At 47.1% G+C, this 17,348-nt stretch overlaps 1 long non-coding RNA gene across 1 annotated transcript; it reads left to right on the plus strand.

Moving 5' to 3' along the window:
* The first annotated feature begins 350 nt into the window (after positions 1-350).
* Positions 351-15,942, plus strand: LOC129626207 (uncharacterized). The gene is made up of 3 exons (XR_008701826.1): positions 351-412; positions 10,541-10,696; positions 13,599-15,942. It is a non-coding gene; the product is annotated as an uncharacterized LOC129626207 (long non-coding RNA).
* The last annotated feature ends 1,406 nt before the right edge of the window (positions 15,943-17,348 follow it).

Below are 17,348 nucleotides of genomic sequence, written 5' to 3' on the forward strand. Positions count from 1 at the left end.
CTGTAGATATGCCCCTTGGGGTTGCAGTCATTCATCATCCAAAGGACATGGAGACTTCATTCCTCCCTAAAATAAGATTAATTCTGGATATGGCTGGTCCTCTGCCCTCCTGTCTTAGACACACATCCTGCCGGCCACGGAGGCAGGCGTGGAGGATGCTGTCCATTCCGTTACCATGACACCAGGCAGTGTTTCCAAAACACAGTCTTCCTGCTTTCTGGGCAAGCCGATTTGGATGGTTTTCCCTGCATGATGCTAGTCAGGCTGGAAAGGGCTCAAGGGCCCTTGGGGATTGCTATGCTGATCTTTGTGTGTGAAAGTTTAACTCCGGCTCAAGCCAGGCTTGTACAGAAGCACAGGCTCAAGATCGAAAGGAGATGATCATGGAGACAGACACGGGGTTGAACGGAAGGTATTGAATGCATTGACTCTCTCCCTTCTTTCCTTTTCTTTGTGGGGAGGGCTGAGTGTCTCAGCTGCAGGGTTTGCGTGTCCGTGAGATCCAGGCAGCTGCAGAGAGCAGGGTGAGAAAACGAAAGATGAGAAGCAGGCAGGGAGCTGATGACTAGACGGCAGGCAATGGCTAACTTCCACAGCTCAAGGTTTGAGGCTTTTCTACCAAAGAACAAAAAAGATTTCAGGAACATGATTTGTTCATAAATTTTATTACTATTTCTATTCGTTTAATTGGAGGATAATTGCTTTACAGTGTTGTGTTAATGACTGCTGTACAGCCACAGGAATCAGCTATATGTATACATATATCCCCTCCAGCTTGAGCCTCCCTCCCACCCACCCTGATCCCACCTTTCTAAGTCATCACAGGGCACCAAGCTGTCCCACTAGCTATCTGTTCTACACAGGAAGGTATAAGGGAACGTAATCCAAACTCAAGTTTAAGGAGAGCTTTCTGCTTCTCGGCAATGGCAAAACACCGCCATCTGGGGCTTGTCTATGTCACTGAAAAGAGGATTCCTCCCGTCGTAATTGGAGCATGGTGAGGCAGCTTGGAATCTGCATGTGGGCTCAGACCTTACTTAAATCACCAGTTTTATCAGAGTAGCAAGTATCCAGGCAACAAAACTCACTAACTGCATATACTCAGAACCAGAAACAACATTGCCTTGGGCTGAGAGGGGTCCTCCTGCTGGTGACTCAGCAGACCAAGGGGCATCTGTGAAGACAGGTCACCCCACGGCCACTTCCACCGCTGCTGTCACGGGCTGTGCTTAGTCGCTCAGTCCTGTCCGACTCTTTGTGACCTCATGGACTGCAGGGCACCAGGCTCCTCTGTCCATGGGATTCTCCAGGCCAGAATACTGAGTGGGTTGCCATGGCCTCCTCCAGGGGATCTTCCCGACCCAGGGATCAAACCCAGGTCTCCCACATTGCAGGTGGATTCTTTACCACCTGAGCCACCAGGGACAGGCACCCCTTCTCAGGCTGTTTTTGAGGAGCCTCCATACTGCTTTTCGTAGAGGCTATACCATATTGCCATACAACTCTGGGAGTTGGTGATGGACAGGGAGGCCTGGCGTGCTGCGATTCATGGGGTCGCAAAGAGTCAGACACGACTGAGTGACTGATCTGATCTGATACCATATTGCGTTCCCACTGTGTGTGAGGGTTCCAAATCCTCCACGCCCCTGCCAACACTTGCTTTTTGTTGTGGTGGGGGTTGTTGTTTTGCTAATAGCCATCCCAATAGGTGTGAGACAGTCTCTCACTGTGGTTCTGTTTAAGATACTTTTTTAATTTGGATCCTTTTCTAAAGTCTTTAATGAATTTATTGCGATACTGCTTCTGTTTTATGTTTTGGTTTTTTGGCTGTGAGGCATTTGGGATCTTATAGCTCCCTGACCAGGGAACAAACCCGCACCCCCTGCATCGGAAGGCAAAGTCTTAACCACAGGACTGCCAGGAAGTCCCTTGATTTGCAACCATGTATGATGGACATATTTTTGTTCTTTTGACATGGTGGATTATTCCTGTGCCTTCACAATATGTTTTGATAACCTGCAAATCCAATTCAGAAGAAATAGATTGTGAACATTCCCATTTTTCACAATAGTTTTTGAGATAAAATTCAATATCTTGATACCAAAAGGGCCAAGTCAGTAACTATTATCGGCAGTAAGTATTCTCCTACTTTCCTGAAAGTCTGAGCCCCCTGTCACCCCACTGCTCACTTCAGGGCCTTCGACGCTGAGATCTTACAAATAAAGAGTTTTCATTTCAGTTGCCGTGTTGCCTTTTATTAATTGAGGAAGGTTTATAAAGCTTAAAGGAAATCAGCCCTGAATATTCACTGGAAGGCCTGATGCTGAAGCTGAAGCTCCAATACTTTGACCATCTGATGAGAAGAGCCAGCCCTTCGGAAAAGACCCTGATGCCAGGAAAAGTTGAAGGCAAGAGGAGAAGGGGGCAACAGAGAATGAGATGGTTGGATGGCATCACCGACTCAATGGACACGAGTTTGAGCAAGCTCTGGGAGATGGTGAAGGACAGGAAAGCCTGGTATGCTGCAGTCCATGGGGTTGCAAATAGTCGGTCTTGACTTAGCAACTGAGCAACAACAAGAATAAAGCTTAGCGGAGTGCTGTTGGTCATTCATAAAGTCCATCCACTCATTGCACTGAAGACTTCATTTGTGCAAAATAAGTCTTCCTTCCTTGGTTTAGCACGATCTCAATTGCTTTTTAAGGATTGTTGGTGAAACTGGAGAGAAAGTTCCAGTGCCAGATTCCATTTCACTTAAGCAAAGAAAATCAGATTAAAATAATGAATGACACTCCAGGAACTGTGAGGCTTCCTGGGGCAGCGAGTGACTGTCCATAGGGTCTTAGCCTGAGACCCCCTCTGTGGCATAAATAGGGATGCATTTCATCGCAGCTAAGCGTCAGGAAATATGCTTTTAATTATCACTTAAGATGTAACCTGTCAGAGGTCTTAGTATCACTTGTTTTTAATGAGAATTGATTTTCAGATTGCATTACCCTGAAAGCCAAGGATAATGGAAACCCCTGGTTCTTTCCTGAGACCTTTAGTCACCACATGTTCCTTCGTCGATCTCGCCGGCATCGCCAGCCCCTAGACATCTGATCTGCCCACATGGGGCCCGGGCAGAGGGGCCAGCTTGTTAGCCTTAAAGTGATTCTGATGAATGAGATTCTACAAAGCTGAGCCTGGCTCACGAGTCTTGCTGCAAAGTGAGTGAGCCCCAGGGAAAACTAAAGAGGGGTTGAATTTTTCACTGTGGTCCACAGGCTGGCCTCGCTGATGCAAGATGCTGGGCAGAAATCATGTATTGATGGAGAACCCGTTCGTCTGAGTGAGGCCTACCTCTGCATAGACCTTCGCACTGGTATCCTAACCTTTTCTGAAATGGCTGAGCAAGCCCTGAAAGGCACACCAGGAGGATGTGCAGAAAGGCAGCGAGAGGAAGGACGAGATACCTGGTTATCTGGTTCCCAAACCTAAGTCATGCCCATACCGTCTACCACCGTCCTGTTCTTCTTGCCATAAACTGGTACTGTCTTTACAATGATTTACTTAATGTTTTCCCTTAAGTTGACTCAGAAAACTTTATGGACTTAATTTGCAAAGAACATCAACATTGAAAACAGATTAGTCTTCCGCGTTTGGCAATAGAACCTTTTCAGTTACAAAAGGATATTATTGCCTGCTGTTGGTTTTCCTTGTGATGTTTGCTTGTGATTTCTTTGTTAACATGGATATTTGAGAGGTGTTAATGGCAGAGTAATGTGATCTAGTTCCTTCTCTTTTTCATTGTCAGAATCAAAAAGATTGGAAGAGAATTGGATGGGGAGTAACTTTCTCACCCTTCAACACTGCATTATTGCTTTATGTGTATAAGACCTAAAAGAATGGTGGCATGTGTCCGTCTGTTTGGGAAATGATGGTAGAATGCATTCATGATTATGTGCAGATCAGGTAGGAAGATGATGCAGAGGGAAACTGGAGGAAGGGCGGAAGAAAGGAGACAAAAAAAAAGCAAAAGCAAGCAGGCTCTGGCTTCTTTCCACTAATAGAGAAACATAGTGATGAAAAGAAAAATGATCAGATTTAACATCAGTCTTAGCCAAGTCTCTCTGTGTTCTTTCACTCAATCCATGTGTATTAATCACCTCCCACATACCAGTCACCATGCCGTGTACTCTGGAGCCATGAGGACAAAACCCGGTGTCATGCAGGATTCAGTTCCGCAGAAAACAGGTGCGTGCAGAGCTGTGGCAGCTACTAGGAAGCCACCTGCCTCAGATTCTGGGGACCAGCAACAGCAACGGAGAGAAGGAGGTCCCTGGCGTGTCGCCCTGATGGAGTATTCTAACATCGAGGGGAAGAGAAAGTAATCCCAGCCAAACCAGAGCATTTGGGAAAATAGAACGCAATGCCACGGCCGCTTAGGCCTCCTGACTTTCTGGGTCAGTGGGAAGGTATTGTTCCTGCTGCACTGTGGTTTGCTGACTGTAGAAGGGGGAATATCAGTGTTGGACACCAGGTGGCACTGGCCATTAAATTTCCAAAGCTCAGAAGCAGTGATGGCTCAGTCATCTGCAGAGATGTGGATGGGCTTAGAAACTGTCATCCAGAATGAAGTAAGTCAAGAAGACAAAAACAAATTCATATATTAGCGCATAGAGTTGGACACGACTGAGCGACTGAACTGAACTGAATTGAAACTAAAAAATGGTATAGATGAACCTATTTGCAAAGCAGAAATAGAGACACAGAGAACAAATGAATGGACAACAACAGGGGAGGGGTGGGATGAACTGGGAGACTGGGATTGACACATACTTGTTATTGTTCAGTAGCTCAGTCATGTCCGACTCTTTGCGACCCCATGAATCGCAGCACGCCAGGCCTCCCTGTCCATCACCAACTCCTGGAGTTCACTCAAACTCACATCCATTGAGTCGGTGATGCCATCCATCCATCTCATCCTCTGTCATCCCCTTCTCCTCCTGCCTTCAATCTTTTCCAGAATCAGGGTCTTGTCCAGTGAGTCAGCTCTTTGCATCAGATGGCCAAAGTATTGGAGGTTCAGCTCCAGCATCAGTCCTTCCAATGAACACCCAGGTCTGATCTCCTTTAGGATGGACTGGTTGGATCTCCTTGCAGTCCAAGGGACTCTCAAGAGTCTTCTCCAACACCACAGCTCAAAAGCTCAATTCTTCAGCGTTCAGTCTTTTGACAACATGTGGTCCACTGGAGAAGGGAATGGCAAACCACTTCAGCATTCTTGCCTTGCGAACGCCATGAACAGTATGAAAAGGCAAAAAGATATGACACTACAGACACTATGTATAAAATAGATAACTAATGAGAACATAGTGTGTAACACAGGGAACTCTCCTCAACACTTTGTGGTGATCTACATGGGAAGGACACCCAAAAAAGAGGGAGTTATAGGGAATATATGTGCACATATATTAATAGCTAATTCACGTCACTGAACAGCAGAAACTAACACAGTATTGAAAAGCAACTGTCCTCCAATTTAAAAAAGAAAAAGTCGAGCTTAGGACTCACCAAAAGTTTTGCTGAACAGCCTGCCCAGTGTGATTCCCACAGATGTCTCCTGGGTGGGTATTAGTGGCTCCTATTGGGCTCATCCTGGCCTTCAGGTGACTCTCTCTGAGCCAGGCTTGCTGACCGTGGCGTCTGAGCAGGTGGCCACCAGCCTGGTTCTACTCTTCCTGGGCTGGACCAAGGTAAGAATTCAGGGGATATTCCTGGTAGTTCTGTGGGGTGTTGTTCACAGGAGTGGCGAGGTCAGGAGCCAGGGTCAGGTTTCGGTCTGGCCGACTCTGAGCTGTTCAAGAACTGATGATAGTTGTCCAACCTGCCTCTCACACCTGAGCCATTTCTCTGGTCTTCCAGGGGAACAGAACCTGGCCCTCTGCTTGCATCTTAAAGCAGCTTTGGCCAAACACTTATTGGGCAGAAAATAAACCTCAGCAGAGTCCCCTTGAGGCTGGGAGGATTTTACAGATTCATGACTTAGCTCTGTGATCTCCACTTGAAAAATCGAGAGTTGATTTCAAGCAACTGTCCCCAAAGTGTCCCTCCTCCCTTGGCCATATATAATTGTGCATGTGTGCTCAGTCATGTCCAATTATTTGCGACCCCATGAACTGTAGCCTGTAGCCAGGCTCCTCTGTCCATGGGGATTCTCCAGGCAAGGACACTGGAGTGGGTTGCCATGCCCTCCTCCAGGGGATCTTCCCAACCCAGGAATCAAAGCGGGGTCTCCTGCATTCCAGGCTGACTCTTTACCATCTGAGCTACCAGGGAAGCCCATATAATTGTCAACCATATGCTAATAATGATTTTTCCTTCATGTTTCCTAATAGTGAGGAAACACAAGTGGGTCTCCAGTGTTCAGGAGATGCCCAAACTAAGTTCACAGCTCTGCGGGAAAAGCCAGGTCACCTTGATGCTCATTTCCTGGCTCTTGACCAAGGCTTGCTTAGAGTTCTGACCACTTCATAAGGTACATTCCTCCCCAGGTGACTCAGTGCTAGAGTCCAATGCAAGAAACGAAGAAGATGTGGGTTTGATCCCTGGGTTGGGAAGATCCCTGGAGTAGGAAATGGCAACCCACTCCAATATTCTTGCCTGGGAACTTCCATGGGCAAAGGAGACTGGTGGGCTACAGTCCATGGGGTTGTAAAGAGTCAGTTATGACTGAGCATGTACGCATCCCTCTTAACAAACAGGGTCAAACCTTAATAGTGTTGCCATCTTGTAGAACTCTTAAAACATTAATTGCCGCACTAGTGGTCTCCATCCAAGGTTAAGGAAATCTAGTGGACCCTGTGTCTACTGCTAAGTCACTTCAGTCGTGTCTGGCTATATGTGACCCCAGAGATGGCAGCCCACCAGGCTCCCCCGCCCCTGGGATTCTCCAGGCAAGAACACTGGAGTGGGTTGCCATTTCCTTCTCCAATGCATGAAAGGGAAAAGTGAAAGTGAAGTCTCTCAGTCGTGTCCGACTCTTAGCGACCCCATGGACTGCAGCCTACCAGGCTCCTCCATCCATGGGATTTTCCAGGCAAGAGTACTGGAGTGGGGTGCCATTGCCTTCTCCAGACCCTGTGTCTGAGACCTGCCTAAAGGTTTTCTAGTTTTGGTGGATAAGACAGGAACCCACGCTTCCTCATTCTTTCCTGAAGACTTTCTTCCCATGGTTAGTTGCCTAGAATGTTGTCTGATTACTTTTTCCATGAATGGCATGGATCTAGGAATGTAGAGACTAAGTTATAATGATATGCAATAGACTGAATTGTGTCTGCACAGATTTCCAATGCTGAAGCCCTCACCTCCAGCCTTTAAAGTAAAGAAGGATTTAATGTCATGAGGCTGGAGCCCTGATTTAATTGGATTAACACCCTAAAAAGGGGTGACACCAGAGAGCTCTCTCTCGCTCTCTGTCCTTCATATGAAGATATAGCAAAGAGGTTGCAGTCTGCAAGCCAGGAAGTGGGTGTTTGCTAGGGTCCAAATTGGCCAGCACCTCGATCTGGGAGCCCCAGCCTCCAGAACTGTGAGAAATAAGTGCCTGCTGGTTAAGCCCCTTAGTCTTCTGTAGTTTGTAATGATGGCCAGAGCTGACAAAGACACCATACAACAAAATCAGGAAGTCTCAATGCTGCATATGAGAAATAAGCAGGGGTTTCATGGAGGCATTACAACTATAAGAACAGGGGCTTCCTTGGTGGTTCAGGGGTAAAGAATTCCACCCCAATATTCTTACCTGGGAAATCTCATGGACAGAGGAGCCTGGCAAGCTACAGTCCATGGGGGTCTCAAAAGAATCGGACACGACTCAGCGACTAAATCACCACCACCATAAGAACAAAACCGAGACAGGGGTTCAGTGTCGTTGCTTATATGATAGAAAGGGTGAGGTCAATGGCAAGTTCAGCGCAGGTGGCAGGGGTCCTATCCATTCCACTCTTGTCAATTACAGCACCAGAGGGGATTGGTTTCAGCCGCCGATTAGCAGACAAAGGGTCAGCTCAGTCCTGTTAACCGCACTCGTGTTTTCTCCCGCTGGCAGGAGTCGCCTTTTGAACAATGTGTGGGGATAAAGTGTCTGCCCTAGAATTCAGGGCAGGAGTGCAGCATTCACTCTCATCCTTGGAGAGGAGCCTTCTAACTCTCTGGCATATAGTCCAGGGCATTGCACACTTTTTACTCCCAGCAGAGCAGAAAGATAGAAACATGATGAGATTTCCCGCACACCCTGCAAAGCCCAAGAGTCTCATGGCAACCAGGCAGGCTCATGGCATCAGAAGCCAAGTAAACAGGAAAAAAAAGATCACTTAGGAGAGAGCCAGAGAAGGCAATGGCACCCCACTCCAGTACTCCTGCCTGGAAAATCCCATGGACGGAGGAGCCTGGTGGGCTGCAGTCCATGGGGTCGCTGAGGGTCGGACATGACTGAGCGACTTCACTTTCACTTTTCACTTTTCACTTTCATGTATTGGAGAAGGAAATGGCAACCCACTCCAGTGTTCTTGCCTGGAGAATCCCAGGGACGGGGGAGCCTGGTGGGCTGCTGTCTATGGGGTCACACAGAGTCGGACATGACTGAAGTGACTTAGTATAGTATAGTATAGTATAGGAGAGAGCTGGCCACTCTGTGTGTGTATTAGTTGCTCAGTCATGTCCAACTCTTTGCAACCTCATGAACTGTAGTCTGCCAGGCTCCTCTGTCCATGGGATTCTCCAGGCAAGAATACTGGAGTGGATTGCCATTCCCTTCTCCAGAGGATCTTCCCAACTTAGGGACTGAACTCTGGTCTCCTGAATCGCAGGCAGATTTTTTACCATTTGAGCTACAGAGAAGTCCTAACTGTCCTAAGGCCACTTCTTGGATAAATCCAAGTCTTTCTTGTCTTATTTATAAAAACTAGTGTCAGAACCAGTATTCTAACTTTGTTGTCATTGTTCAGTCACTAAGTCGTGTCTGACTCTTTGCAACCCCATGAACTGCAGCATGCCAGGCTCCCATGTCCTTCATTATCTCCCAGAGTTTGTTCAAATTCATGTTTATTGAGTCAGGGATGATATTCTAACCATTTCATCCTCTGTCGTCCCCTTGTCCTCCCACCCTCAATCTTTCCCAGCATATGGGTCTTTTCCGATGAGTTGGTGCTTTACGTCAGGTGGCCAAAATATCAGAGCTTCATCGTCATAATTTCAAGGGGGGTTGCTTTGTAGAAGAATCCAGTTGCTTGGCTATTTATTGGATATGTAACTATCTTTTTTTAATATTTAGTATATGCCGCCTACAGCCCCAGATTCTCTCTGTGCATCAGCTCCTTGACTCTTCTCAACCACTGGGAGGCAGTCACTACGATCTCCATTTTACACAGGAGGGAACTTTAGAGGGTCTTTGTGGATCTTCCTGAGGCCACGTGGTCAGTTACAGCCCAGAGGACCAGGTCTTTTGGTGCGCGCTGATTGCTCTTCTCAATTTGTCACCTTGTCTTTCTTGAGGGTCAGAGAGACATTCATAGGAGAGGGACAGGATCCCTCCCACACTTCGTCACAACCAAAAAAAATCCAATAATACAGGACTATGGAGACCCAATCCTTTTTCTCAATTTTGGCTAAAGAGCCTGAATCTTGCTTCAAAGAATACACTTTCCTGTTGTTTACGGGCATGGCTTACCTAAACTGTCAGAAGAGGTGTTTCATTCCTTCTAGATAAACTCCTGGGAAAAAATCTCTTTTGAAAACATTTTCCCCTTAAAGGACCCCAAAAAGATTTTAAAAGTCAAAAAGAAATGGATCCTTTGTGGTCTTATTTTCCAAGGTATTCTCTCTTCTTTTTTTTTTTAACAGTGAAAGTGTATTATTTTGCAATCAGATAACAGTTGTGCTTTGTTTGTAATTGAAAATGGAGGACTTCCAGCCCAAAGGCCAACGGGAGCACAGAGGGGCATTTTGCACTGTGTCCTCTCAAATCTCTCTCCCATCCCACTCCTCCTCTTGGAGAACTTGTTTCATGGAATGTTCCTTTCGACGCTCTTCCAGTGAGGAGGTTAATGCAATGTCTCCCAAAGAACAAAGCACTTTTACACTCATTATCTATTGCCAGCTACCCACAAGTGAAGCAAAGTCCTTCTCAACAGTTGGCAACTTTAATAAAAGACTAGAAAGCTGAATATATTTGCATTTATTTTATTTTGTTTATGGGCCATATCATGCAGCATGTAGGATCTTTGTTCCTTGACTAGGAATCTAACTTGTGCCCTCTGCACTGGAAGCTTGGAGTCTTAACCACTGGACAACCAGGGATGTCCCTTGCAATAATTTTAGAAGTAATTTTGGAGTGTTCTACTACTCATCTCACAAACCCACCTCAACCTAGTAACTTCCTCCTTCTTTGAAAAAAAAAAAAGGTGTAAAATTGTTGAAGCAATGGTATGAACAGTGGTCCATTTTGATTACTTTGAATTACAATAAATTCTGGTCATTTTAAAAAGGTTTCTGTCTTCAGGGTTTACCTTCTTGCTGTGAGAGAGGCCAGTAGGTGTCCTGGGTGTGTAGATGGGAAAAGGAGGTGATGGACACAGTGCCTGCCTTGCGTCAACACAGACCATCCTGCAATCAGTCACATGATCCCTGGAGTGTGTCAACCTGAGCATGTCTTCAGGTAGGAAATTAAATATATGTGTGTATATATTTAATTTATATATATGCTGTATGGCTTATGTATAAACACTTTTGTGACATGAAGAAACATGGGAGCAGATATAAAGGATGCATGTGGTAAATAGCAGGAGGAGAAGAAGAAGAGAGAGAAGAAGGAAGAAGAGGGAAGAAAAAAAGGAGGGAAGAGAGAGGAATCAGTTAACCCTATCCCACCCTACAGAGAAGCTAGGCATTTCTTTTGATAATTAAAACTAACATATTTTGGGCTCTGTATTCCACTTGTGCTTTTTCTCTTTGCTTCCTTCTTCTTAAGAATCTTTTCGTTGGTACCCAACCCTCTTGTTGGTACCCAAGGCCCCTCTCCTGAGGGACCTGGGCTACCCTTTCATCTGCAGATATTCGCCAGTGATTGGCCGAGCTAAACCCCGAGTCACAGACATCTAGGAGCCTGTGAGCCCCCGGGCCTCACCCCGTCCCCAGCCGGCTGTGCCGCTGACCAGGATCCAGCGCATCCTGGCGCCAGTCTGGGACGTCCCACAGCCGTGGCCTGGCCTTGATGCCCAGCCGGCCTCCCCTCTTTGCTTTGGAGCCCCATAGGGTTTTGTTCTTCAGCTTGGAAACCACTCAAGGCTGTTTTTTTTTTTTTTTAATTGTGGTAAAGTACAGAGAACATAACATTTACCGTTTAGTTTGTATGTTATTCTTTTAACGTAGTTAGAGTCTCTAAGCTAACATTATTGAAAAGTTTTACATCCATGTCTACAAATGTTTTGTCTACAATTCTCTCATTGGGCAATTTGTCAGGTTTTTCTATCAATGTTGTGCTCACTATTTTTTTTTTAATTGCAGCAAAAACCACACAGCACTTTGGGTGACGATATATTGGTGAGGGGTCATCAGTTGTAACAAGTGTCCCGCTCTGGTGGGGGCGCTGATCGTGGGGGAGGCAAGGGTATAGGGGGCAGCAAGTCTGTGGGGAATCCCTGAACCTTCTCTCCACTTGGCTGTGAACCTAAAATTGCTCTAAGTCTAGCCTATTAAAAAAACACATGACATGAAATTGGCCACCTTAGTCACCTTTAAGTGTGCAGTTCCGCGGCGTTGAATACATGTACAGTGTTGTGATGCCTATCTCCAGGGCTCTCTGTACACATTAGGACACTCTGGACACATTAAACAGCAGTCCCCGCCCCTCTTCCCCTTTCCCAGACCCTGGTAACCACCAAGCTACTTTCTCTTCCTGTGATTTTATTTTCCATACGTCATATAAGTGGACTCTACAGTATTTGTCTTCTCATGGCTGTTTTATTTCACTCGGCCTAAGGTCCCCAATGGCACCCCACTCCAGTACTCTTGCCTGGAAAATCCCATGGACGGAGGAGCCGGGTGGGCTGCCGTCCATGGGGTCACAAAGAGTCGGACAGGACTGAGCGACTTCACTTTCACTTTTCACTTTCCTGCATTGGAGAAGGAAATGGCAACCACTCCAGTGTTCTTGCCTGGAGAATCCCAGGGACGGGGGAGCCTGGTGGGCTGCCGTCTATGGGGTCGCACAGAGTCGGTCACGACTGAGGCGACTTACAGCAGCAGCAGCAGCAAGGTCCTCAAGGTTCATCCCTGTTGCAGCCAGTATCAGGACGTCCCTTTCAAAGGCTGAATCTTATTCTAGGAAATGGGCGGGCCACACTTTGCTCATCCATTCATCCATCAATGAACACTCAGGTGGCTTCCATCTCTGGCTTATTGTAAATAATGCTTTAGAGTACTAATATCTCTTCAAGTCTCTGTTTTGATCACTTTTTAGCACAAATTTTACTTTTCAGCAAATTTCAATTATATGATACAATGTTATCAACTATAGTCACCATTTTACACATTAGATCCTCAGACTTTATTCATCTTATAGCTGAAAATTTGTACCTTTACCAAACTTTCCCAATTTCCTGCCTCCGGCCCCCAGCTACCTCTGTCCCTGGCAACCACTTTTCTACTTTCTGTTTCTATGAAAACTTTTTTTTTCAATTCCACATGTAAATGATACCATGCAGTATTTGTCTTTCTTTGCCTGGCTCATTTCACTTAGCTCTCCAGGTTTGACCATGTTGTTGCAAATACAAGATTTCCTTCTTGTTCAGGGCAGAAGAATAATCCTGTGTGTGTGTGTGTGTATGTGAGTACCACATTTTCTTTATCCACTCACCCCTACAAATCCGGAAGTGGGATTTCTGGATAACTTGGTAGTTCTTCTACATTTGCCCCTTTTTAAATGTATAATTCAGTGGTATTAGGTACAGTCACCTTTTTGTGCATGGATACTGAAGATTTGTGGATCAAGCACACGAGTACTGGTTTTACCCAGCAGGGCAGCCGCCCCACCTCCAGGCCTAGAAAAAGAACCCTGGGGTGTTTCTTAGGTGGGCTTCTCACTGGCCTCCCTTCCAGCCTCTGGTCACCCACTGTGGTTCCAGCGCAGCCCTTCTGTACTCCGGCCCTTCTGCTCCCCCTCCAGCCGGGTCCCTCCTGGCCATGCGCTCTCCCCCCACCCCCACTAGCCCCGCAGACCCCATTTGTCACCAGACCAGCGCTGAGCAGCCTGACCTGAGCACAGTCAGCCTCTCGCTGCCCCTCTGGAAGTGCAGAAAGCCCCTCCCTGGACCCCCAGCAGCCTGCCTCGCCCACCCCTCCGGGCTGTCTGCTCTCCGTGTGACGCTAAAGTTTCCGGGCCAGGCGGGGAGCAGGCGGGGGTGGGGAAAGTGCCCGGGGTTTATCAGGGTTCATCTGACTGTCTCACAGCAGGCGCCGCGCTGCCAGCATCCGCGCGACTTGGGTTTCAACCGTTTGCTCCGCTGGACACCTCGCCGCCCCCTCGTCTCCGCGCATAATAAGCCTCATTCTTTCCACAGCAGCGGCCCCCGGGACCTCCCGCGCGGGGACCCCGGCTCTGCGGGACCTGCTCGCGGCTCTTCTCGCCTTTCTGCAGTCGGTTCAGCGGAAACCCGAGCTGTCGGGCAGGGGAGCCCAGCCTGGCTCCTGCCGGGGGTGAGAACGCCGCCGGGCCTCCCAGACTCTGTGGCCAAGGGCGGGTCGGCGAGTCTCAGCTTCCACCGTGACCCCAGAAGCAAGAAAGAACAGGCTCCCCTCTCTTGACCTTGCAGAGAGGGCTTGGGAACCTTTAGTCTAAATGTGAAAGTCCCACGGAGAAAAGGAGTTGCAGAGCTGGTGGGAAAACACAATTCTAAGTATTTTTCTTTGTTTGTTTTTGTTTTTTTTTCTTTGATATTTTTATTTATTCAATTTATTTTTAGCCAGTTATGACATTGTAATGGTCCCTTGGACAGCAAGGAGATCAAATCAGTCCGTCCTAAAGGAAATCAACCCTGAATATTCGCTGGAAGGACTGATGCTGAAGCTGAAGCTCCAATAGTTGGGCCACCTGATGCGAAGATCCAACTCATTGGAAAAGGCCCTGATGCTGGGAAAGATTGAAGGCAGGAGGAGAAGGGGGCAACAGAGGATGAGATAGTTGGATGGCATCAGTGACTCAGTGGACATGAGTTTGAGCAAACTCTGGGAGGTAGTGAAGGACAGGGAAGCTTGGTGTGCTACAGATCATGGGGTGGCAAAGAGTCGGAGATGACTTAGCGGCTGAACAACAACTTAACATTGTAGATAAAAGAGAATACAACAAAAGGGTCTGTAAGTACAATTTGACATTCAAAATCCTTAATATCCATTATTTATCAGTCTCTTCAGTGCCCCCCCCCCCCCCCCACAGCAGGGGTTTGTCATACTGGCGCATCTTGGCTCAATATTAACTCCGACTAATAAACAGTAACTGCTGTTAACCAGAACAATGAAAGACTTTTCATAATATAAAAATTGGATTTTGTGATTCAAAACTTATATTGTCTCCTTTGAGCATCAGTAGTTATATTTGATACTTTTTTTTCTCTAGAATTAGGCACTGCTCCCTCAAAGGGACCGGCAGTTAGGAGCAGACCAGGGTAGGGAGGGTCATTTAAGGACCCGTCCTGGATTAATCAGAGTGAAATCAGAGCACCAGGTACTCAGGCTTGACTGGAGTTTGACACTTGAACGTGACTGCAAGCGGCCTTCTGCTTTGAAGAGCTTTAGTAAAATGTTAACCCAGAAGTGAGCTTCTTTTTTTTTTGGAGAGGGGGAGGGAAACAGATTTCATATTTTAGCTTTCCTATTTGATCACATGCTCAGAAGTGCCCTTGACTCCAAAGATGTTAAACATGAAGGTGTTGTGAACTGTTGGCTTATTCTGTACAGGCTATTGATCCATTTGGTTTTTAATTGCATGTATGTTAGACAGCTTTCTATGTGAATATACATGACATAATACATCGCTCGTTTCATTAATAACAGCTGTAAACTGAGGTATTAATTAATATGCCCTTGGTGGCTGTTTTCTTTTTTTAGGTCTTTTTTTTTTCCCCCCAATGTGGACCATTTTAAAAGTCTTTATTGAATTTCTTACAATATTGCTTGTTTCATGTTTTGGTTTTTGGCCTCGAGGCATGTGGGATCTTAGCTTCCCGACCAGGGATTGAATCCGTACCCCCTGCACTGAAAAGCAAAGTCTCAAGCCACTGAAAGTCCTCTGATGGTCCTTTGCTGCTGCTACTGCTAAGTTGCTTCAGTTGTGTCCGACTCTGTGCAACCCCATGGACTGCAGCCCACCAGGCTCCTCTGTCCATGATGGTCCTTTAGTAGTATCTAAAGAAAAGATGGCCAGTTCTTAGTATCTATTGTTATTGTTACTAATTATCTATTGTACTATGTATTATCTATTGTTACTAATTATCTATTGTTATTAGTAACAATATATTGTTACTAATTATCTATTGTTTCTTAGTATCTTTATTGTTAATAGAAAGCGGTAACATCCTGTACATGCAACTTCGAATTTCTGTGAATGCTGCTGCTGCTGCTAAGTCGCATTACTCGTGTCCGACTCTGTGCGACCCCATAGACGGCAGCCCACCAGGCTCCCCCGTCCCTGGGATTCTCCAGGCAAGAACACTGGAGTGGGTTGCCATTTCCTTAAATTCATAAAAGTAAAATGAAAGAAAAATCTAGCCGTTGTGACCTGTCAAGAGGCTTTTGGTTCTCTAATGAGTGGCAAGTTGCAGCCGCACTTCTCCAGCCTTTCCCCACTCGTCCTCCGGACTCTAGGACGGACGTGTCTGTAGCAGAAACAGCTGTGGGTGACGATGGGCACGGGCAAGCGGATCAGGCAGTGGCGATAGGACCTAAATGCCCTCATGGGTCTCAGGCCGTGTGGTGGGGGTGGGGGGGAGTAACCCAGGCAAAGGGCAGGGAAGCAAGAGGGGGCGAGGTGGAAAGAGAAGCCAGCGCTTGCCAGCAGGACCTGCGGAGAGCCTCATCCAGTTGTGCGTGGCCCACGTGATCCGCCCGATGAAGGATGTGCACGTGAGGTTGGGCAGGGACCCGGGAGACTTCTTTCCCAGGTCTTTGACCTCCGGGCCAGGGGAGTACTCCCAGCAGAGCACCTCCCACAGTCCGCTTCTCCAGCCCACAGACTCTGATCTGAGTCTGTGTCGGCTCTTTGGTTTCTTCCTCTCTGCATGTCAGCCTCGCTTATCGCCTCTGTGGGCACGCCGCCGAGTGTCTGACAGAGAAAAGGGAGGTTCCCGGTGCTTCCACCGCCTCAGCCCGAGTCTCTCTCCGCCAGGTGCGGCCAGAGGCTCATTAATCACGTCAAGGGCTGCATTGTCTGCGCCTCTCCCAAGGAAGACGAGTGACATTTAACAGCCACCGGATGTACACATGAGTCCTGTCTCCATTTCTGTGAATTTAAGTGGCTGGGGGGTGGGGTGGGACCCCCTTCTCCAGAGGGCTCTCCTTGCCCCAACTCCCCAGATGTGTGTCTATGACCTTCGCACGGAGGGCAGTTTGTTTCAGGGAGCTACTTGACTGCGAGATGTTTTCTAAGATGTCGTTTCTAAAGAACAGAGAGAAAGATGAACTTGGAGCAACCCTGTATCTCCAGCCCATATAATTCCCAGCCCACTTCAAGCCCAGACCGGCGGCAAAAGCCATGAAAAGCCCTTTCCATGAAAGGGACACCGGCTTTTAGAGAGAAAAAGCAATCTTGAAACCAGTGCATTCAGAGACATGTAAAAGAGCCCCCCTTCCCCAGCCTTACTTCTTGCCCTGTGATGCTCAGCCGATACACACAGGTGGGATCCTGCTCCTGTGGTCCAGCATCCTGGCTGTCTGTGGAAGCTGCTCCCGATTGGTCCAGAACATCTCAGGATCATGAGAAGAGCAGAGTTCCTGCATCCAGGCTAAGCCCAGATATTAGCGCTGTGATGAGGGCTGGTCAGGCCGTCTCCCTGAAATTTTAGTTCCTTTACACAATTTATTTCCTTGCCTTTATAATGTTTTTATTATGAATGTTATTGTATAAAATACTCCTAGACATTTCGCCCTTCTTTCCTCACCTGTTTTGTGCAACCCAGATCGAATGCCAGCACCTCTTCTACTCAGGTGTCTTCTTTTTAAAACCCCTTCCCACCCGCATTTTTTCCCTGAATATTTTAAGGACAGACTGCTGCCTGTGTCCGTAACTAATTACATACAAAGTTATCTCTAGGGCAGGC

The sequence above is a fragment of the Bubalus kerabau genome, chromosome 13 (assembly GCF_029407905.1).
Source record: "Bubalus kerabau isolate K-KA32 ecotype Philippines breed swamp buffalo chromosome 13, PCC_UOA_SB_1v2, whole genome shotgun sequence".
Classification (NCBI taxonomy): Eukaryota; Metazoa; Chordata; class Mammalia; order Artiodactyla; family Bovidae; genus Bubalus; species Bubalus kerabau.